The sequence below is a fragment of the Gallus gallus genome, chromosome 21, assembly GCF_016699485.2.
Source record: "Gallus gallus isolate bGalGal1 chromosome 21, bGalGal1.mat.broiler.GRCg7b, whole genome shotgun sequence".
NCBI classification, from domain to species: Eukaryota; Metazoa; Chordata; class Aves; order Galliformes; family Phasianidae; genus Gallus; species Gallus gallus.
The window spans coordinates 5,840,416-5,846,535 of NC_052552.1; the positions used below are offsets into that span (position 1 = coordinate 5,840,416).

Genomic DNA, 6,120 nt, shown 5'->3' on the forward strand with positions numbered 1-6,120 from the left:
GCCTAGGGATAATCTAGGTTGTGTTCTCACTCCTTGCAATCACGTGAATGAAAGGACTCAAAATGAGTGTTCAGCAAAAACTGAGCACACAAAGGTGTGGTTGTCCTTTGGGTAATATTTTAACAAAGGTGAAATAGAGAACCAGTGATGACGTGGTTTAGTTTATGGGCAATAAAAAGTCTATAAAACCAATGACATACATAGAAAAAGAGAATTTACATTAAATATTTTGTATGCCATGAATTATGAGGATAAAAAAATATCACTACAGTCTGAGGTCTTGATAGAAATAGTCTTAGCTCTTTGCTGTAGCTTATCTATTTTTTGTGTATGTGATTTTTTTCTTCAAAAATCTGAGAAACACATTCAGCACGCTTGTCTTCTTGCTGGGATATTTTATTTCCAGACACTGGAATCAGATTTGATGATCAAAACAATTTTTTTGTTTGATCACTTGTTTTCTATATTTATGGAGATAGATCCATCTATACTGAGATATAATTTGATCAGCTCAGCATCTTTTCATCTTCCCTGGTCCTGTGGATGAGGAGATGGACTGATTCCTGGCACTCCTTTTGGTATTCATCTGCTTTAAATAATGTCCAGGCTGCAGCTTGGTGTCTCTTAGTGTGTAGGCACCCATGTTTGACTGTGATTCAGTTCCTTTAGCCCAGGCAACTGATTTCTGTAGGTGTCTAGTGATGGATGTCCAACCCCAACCCAGGTAATAATGCATGGGTTGATCTCAAGGTCAGCTCATTCGTACTCCATCTAGACTTATCCACTGACATCTGAGCCAGGCCGTTCAAGCAGTTTTCATCCTCTTCCAGTCCATACACCAACAGTTTCTATAGGAGGATCTTCTGGAGAACAGAATACACCTTATCAACATCCAGGAAGACAATGAGCACTGCTTCCTCTTCATCCAACAAGCTGGACGTTTCATTACAGAAGCTCATCAAGTTGGTCAAACGTGTCCTCCTTTTGGTTAATCCATGATGATTTTCTTGTCCTTCCTGTGCCTGGAAAAGGGACCATGCTTTTTCATTTAGTTCTGAGGGGATTTACGTAGGGAGTGCTTACCACCTGGGGAAGTTTGGAAGGAGCCAATGGAGTGCTGCACGCTGACACTTTGGTCAACCATGTACATCAGTGCTACCTCTCCCTTAACAAACAGAAGTATTCAGGCACGTACCTTCAGATTAAGTAGAGCATTCAACACTGCAGAAGAAGGGCATAAATATCAAGGAAAGAGACTCAGTGGAGCTTGGTAGTTTTAATGAAATGGCATCTTTTTGGTGTGTATTCCACGTTCTTACTGTCTCTCATTGTCCATTTATACACAACAATCAACTTGGGGTCCCATTTGTAATTCCAGAAAAAGCTGACCCAACTGAAGATCTAGAGGGATGAGATTTCTGCACATTTAGATAGACAAGGAGCTTTGTAGAGGAGGTGATGTCAGTGTTAAACAATGACAGATAATTGATTTCCTCATTCATTGCACCTGCATGAAAGTTGGTATGCAGATCCAAACAAGTCCTGTAAATGATTATCTCCAGCAGAATACATGGCTGATTTATTCACTCAGGTAGCTGCACACCCAGTTTCCTCTAGTTTTAATTAGCCCTCCAGCCCTGAACAGCGTCCATCCCATGTCTTTTTCTGTTGTTTAGTCACGATAGAGCTGGTTTTGCTCAAGAAACAATTAATGTATTGTCTTGCCTTGTCAAGGATTCAGCTTTGAGTTGGACTTCGTGGACTTGTCTGTCAGTCTGTCTGTAACTGCAAAAACTGAGTGAGAATACTGAATGTGACTTTTCAAATAGAAGTTTATAATTATGACCTTGAATTTCAAATAACATTTTGTTGAAACTCTGTGTCTGCCACACCTTCCAGGCTGCATTCCTTGCTTTTTTCAGAGTCTATGCCTATGGCAGCATGTTGGTTTTACTTCGTCCAAGAATGCTTGTTTGGAAGAGTGCTAACATACCCCCAAGTCACTGTAAAGGTGCAATGATTGGCAGACCAACCCAAACTCTGCAGAAAGCCATTCATTTATTTTTTCACACATTTGACTCAACATGGTAGCATTTTGCAGCAAACAGGGAAAATGGAACAACAATGGAAGAAAGTTGGTTTTACAAAAATGTAAGATGAACACATTATGACTTTAACAGATGATGCTTCATTGTATGCATCCCCTCCACAATTGGTGACTTGGTAAAGAGAATGAGCTAATGACTGCCTTGAGAGAGAGAAAGTAACTACTGGGTACCAATTTCCCATTCTGTTGTGTGCTGCAAAGGAAGAGAATATCAGGGTCTCATTAAACTTACTGTATGATGTTTGGTGGTTTGGAGAGGAATAAACATGGGGAAAAAAAGATAGATAAGAGGATAAGAGGGGATGATCTTACATAAATAGCAGTTAAATCAGTTAGGGACCAGAGTGTCATTAAGGAAGCATCTGGCATGTGATATTTGTGAGTACAGGATGTCAGAAGATAGCTGGATTTGAAGAGAAACTGGGCAGATTAATGCTTAAACAGAGTGAAGCCAGTCTCTGTTTGTCAAGCATCAGCATTCTTGGGATTAAATAAAATCCAAGAGATACAAGCCCTACCTCAAAGAATTTATGGCACGAATAATGTTTTCTCAGTGTAAAGTAGACGTAATTACAGATCCTGTTTCCTGAGGCTGGCTGATCACTCGAAGATCAAAACTGGCAAGCAGCCACATAGAGCCGCATAGCAACACATTCTCATTTACTGTGAAGCTTTATGGGGTGATGTGGGCAAAGGCTGCTTGCTGCACCCAGTCAGGCAATATCACAGGATCATAGAATGGTTGGAGTTGGAAGAGACCTTTAAAGGCCATCTAAAGCTTCCTAAAGCTTAAGGAAGGGATTTTTACTGGGAGGTTAAACATCAGCATGGAACCAGGTAACCAGACACATAGATCCATTGGTATAACTTTAGAGATCTCTTTAGAAATGTTCAGTTCTATCACTATATCTTATTACTTGATCTATTGCATTAGGAATGAAAGGGGAGAAATAAAGAAATGCAAGGGTTACCAGAATACATGCTGTCTCCAAGAAGGATATGCCCATATGAAACCAGAATAGTTCACCCAACTATTGATCCGCAGAGATTTACAGTGGACAACGTATCTACATTTGTCTTCCAAAGCAGAAGCAACTCTTTCTGAATCATTCATGACAAGTGCATGTCTAACTTGTTCTTAAATCCCTACAAGAAAGGGAACTCCACAACTTTCTCAGAAATCCCAAAGTTTCACCATGTCTGCTATTTAAAAGCTTTTCTCATTGATTCATCATTAATGGAGATGATGGGTTGATGGCTGGACTGGATGATCTTGGAGATCTTTTCAATCTTAATGATTCCATGAGTGGGTATGGTTTGGGTGGGCTGACTGTTGGACTTGATGATCATAGAGGTCTTTTCCAGCCTTAATGATTCTATGATTTTATCCCTTTGCTGCAGTTCACACCCACTATTTCCAGTTCTGTTCAGCACAGAAATAGAGATCAGGCCGGATTCTTTTTATTAGCATCCTACAAATGCAAGGGCTGCTTTCATCCTCACCCTCATTGTGTCTGCATTTCTCCAAGGACACGTGATTCTTGCTGGAGTCATTCTTGCTGGATCACATCTCCTAATAAATGTAAAGGTTAATCCATGTGCTCTGCAGGCCATTATTCTTCATATCCCCAGCTGTGACTGCCATTTGTACCACGCGGTGACCTTTTTGACTCACGTCCATCTGGCGTCCCAGTTGAACACGTTGGTCCTTGTTGTCCACATGCTGTGAACATGAGCAATTAGAGGTGATCTGAAGGCTTAAATCCACAATTCACAAAATATGATGGTAAAGAGTGTTAAAAGTTATGGGACTGGTAGGCAAGTGCATATGCAGAGCTAAAGAGTGAGAATAACCTTTAGATGGAGCAACTTTTATGTTGCTTTTCATTATTGTTTATTTCAGAAGGGATGAGAAGATGAAGGAAAAAGCAATGGCTATAATAAGGTCAGCAGTAAACTTTACAGACTGGTATTATTATATTTTTTCCAGCCTACCTTTCTCTCATTTAGCCACAAGAGGGAAATCTTATCCTCTCTTTTGTGGGAAATCTGCTCAAAATTCCATGTTAAGGAGGCTCTAAGTAGCTATTTGCTAGTGGAGAGCAGAAGGAGGGAATCATTCCTCCTTGGCTGAAGTTATATAAAAAGAAAGAGACTGAAGTTGGAAAGTAAATAAAAGCTGCAAATGTGCTTGTTACGCTTTTGCGTGCATTAAAATTGTGCCATTACAACAAGGACTGTCCTGTCTTTAGCAGTGAGCTCATGTCAGGCCTTATAACCAAAGGGAGTTTAGTTAATGTAATAGATATAACAAGAAGAAAACACTCAGGAGACCTGATGAGTGTGGGAAGGCTGACAGTCACAGGCCTAGAAGTTGGTCTAATTTTTCTATCTCTATACCTCAAAAGCTGATATCTTGGCACAAAATCCTGAGACCACATATCTTTGCATGTAACAGATTCAAACCACTCAATATTAGCACTTACCACTTCTCCACTACTGCAGTAACTCCACAGACACTGCTACGTGAAATCATAGAACCACAAAATTGTGTAGGCTACAGAAGACCACAAACAATCCCTTGTCTACTCCAATCTCCTGGCCAAAGCAGGTCCAGACCTTCACTAGTTGAGTATTGATTACCTCCAAGGGTGGAAATCGTTTTGGGTCCTTGTTCCAGTATTTGACTATTTTCATGGCAAAAAGCATGTTCCTTTAATTGAGTTGAAATTTCGATCTTCCAGTTTGTGCCTATTGCCTCTTCACCTACTGCTGGCTGAGCAGAGCCTGGCTCTGTCTTCTCCCCATCAGGCCAGTTGGTATTTTCAGATAGAAATGACAGTCCTGTCTTCCCCAGGCTGAACAAATCCAGTTCCCTTAACCTCTCCCCACTGTGCTCCAATTCCCATTGGCTTTGGTAGTCCTCAGCTGGACTTGCTCCAGTGTATTAATACCTTCCGTATACTGAGAAGTCTTCAACTGAACCTGATATTCAGGTACCCTTTCAGAAGAGTCAAATGGAGAGCACCTTCACCCTCCCAGAAACACCACTGCTCTAACTCCAGTTGATTGACTGCTCTCCCTGACCAATTTGGCATAACCTACAAATTTACTGTGAGTGCATTCTGTCCCATTATCCAGATTATTACAGCAGACCGTGGTGTTGCCCTCAGTGTTGGACCCTGAGTTGCTGGTGACTGGCCGTCAGTTGGACTTTGTTCCACTTATCTTCTTAATTGGACAGCCAAGTGAATTTTCCACTTGCTTTATAGATCTTCCATGCAGTCCATATATCCTCACTTTAGGTCTAAGGACATTAAGGTCACCATACCAAACACTTTGCTAAACTTAAAGTGTGAAATGTACACAGCTCTTCCCTTGCCCATAGAACCAGTCATCGTAGAAGGCAATTGCATTGACCTGCCTTTAATAAATCACTGCTAGTTGTTACCTTCTTTTCCTCTGTGTGGTTAGAAACAGATTCCATGGGGGTTTGCTCAATAAACTTTCCAGGGAGTGAGGTAAAGCTGACTGGATTGTAGCTTTCTGAACTTTGCAAGACTCCAAAGAACATCCCTTACTGCTGCTACTGCATCCCCTGGAGAATAGTTAAAAGGAGAAGGACATCACCACCACCACCATTCATCTCAGCAAAGTGGGTGTAGGGTCAGCCCCCGTTGATTGCAAATGGACAGCTATTGTCCTCAGGTTGCTTAATGGATGGTGGAAAAAGGGTAGTTAACAGAGTGAGGTTCTTAATGCTTTCTGGATGAAGGCTGATGGGAGAGAGCAAGTCAAGGTTTGCATTAAGCAAAGAAGAATGGCGGCAATGAAGGTGAAGGAGCCGTGCCTGGAGATGTCTCTCCAGACAAGCGAGGCTGCTGGGAATCTGTCAAATAATAATAATAAAAAAGAGATGGCTACAATAAGAGCTGGGATTCAGAAGGATGGTCCTTCTGCCCTCTCTTGGGGAGAAGGGCTGAGCAGCAAGGCTGGGGGTCTCTGCTGAGCCT

General features: G+C 41.5%; 1 long non-coding RNA gene across 1 annotated transcript; it reads right to left on the bottom strand.

The window, feature by feature from the left end:
- Positions 1–378: 378 nt before the first annotated feature.
- LOC107054940 lies at positions 379–5,223 on the bottom strand. Its single transcript, XR_001469813.4, has 2 exons — positions 4,594–5,223; positions 379–3,830 (listed from the first exon to the last, which is right to left on the bottom strand). It is a non-coding gene; the product is annotated as an uncharacterized LOC107054940 (long non-coding RNA).
- Positions 5,224–6,120: the final 897 nt, after the last annotated feature.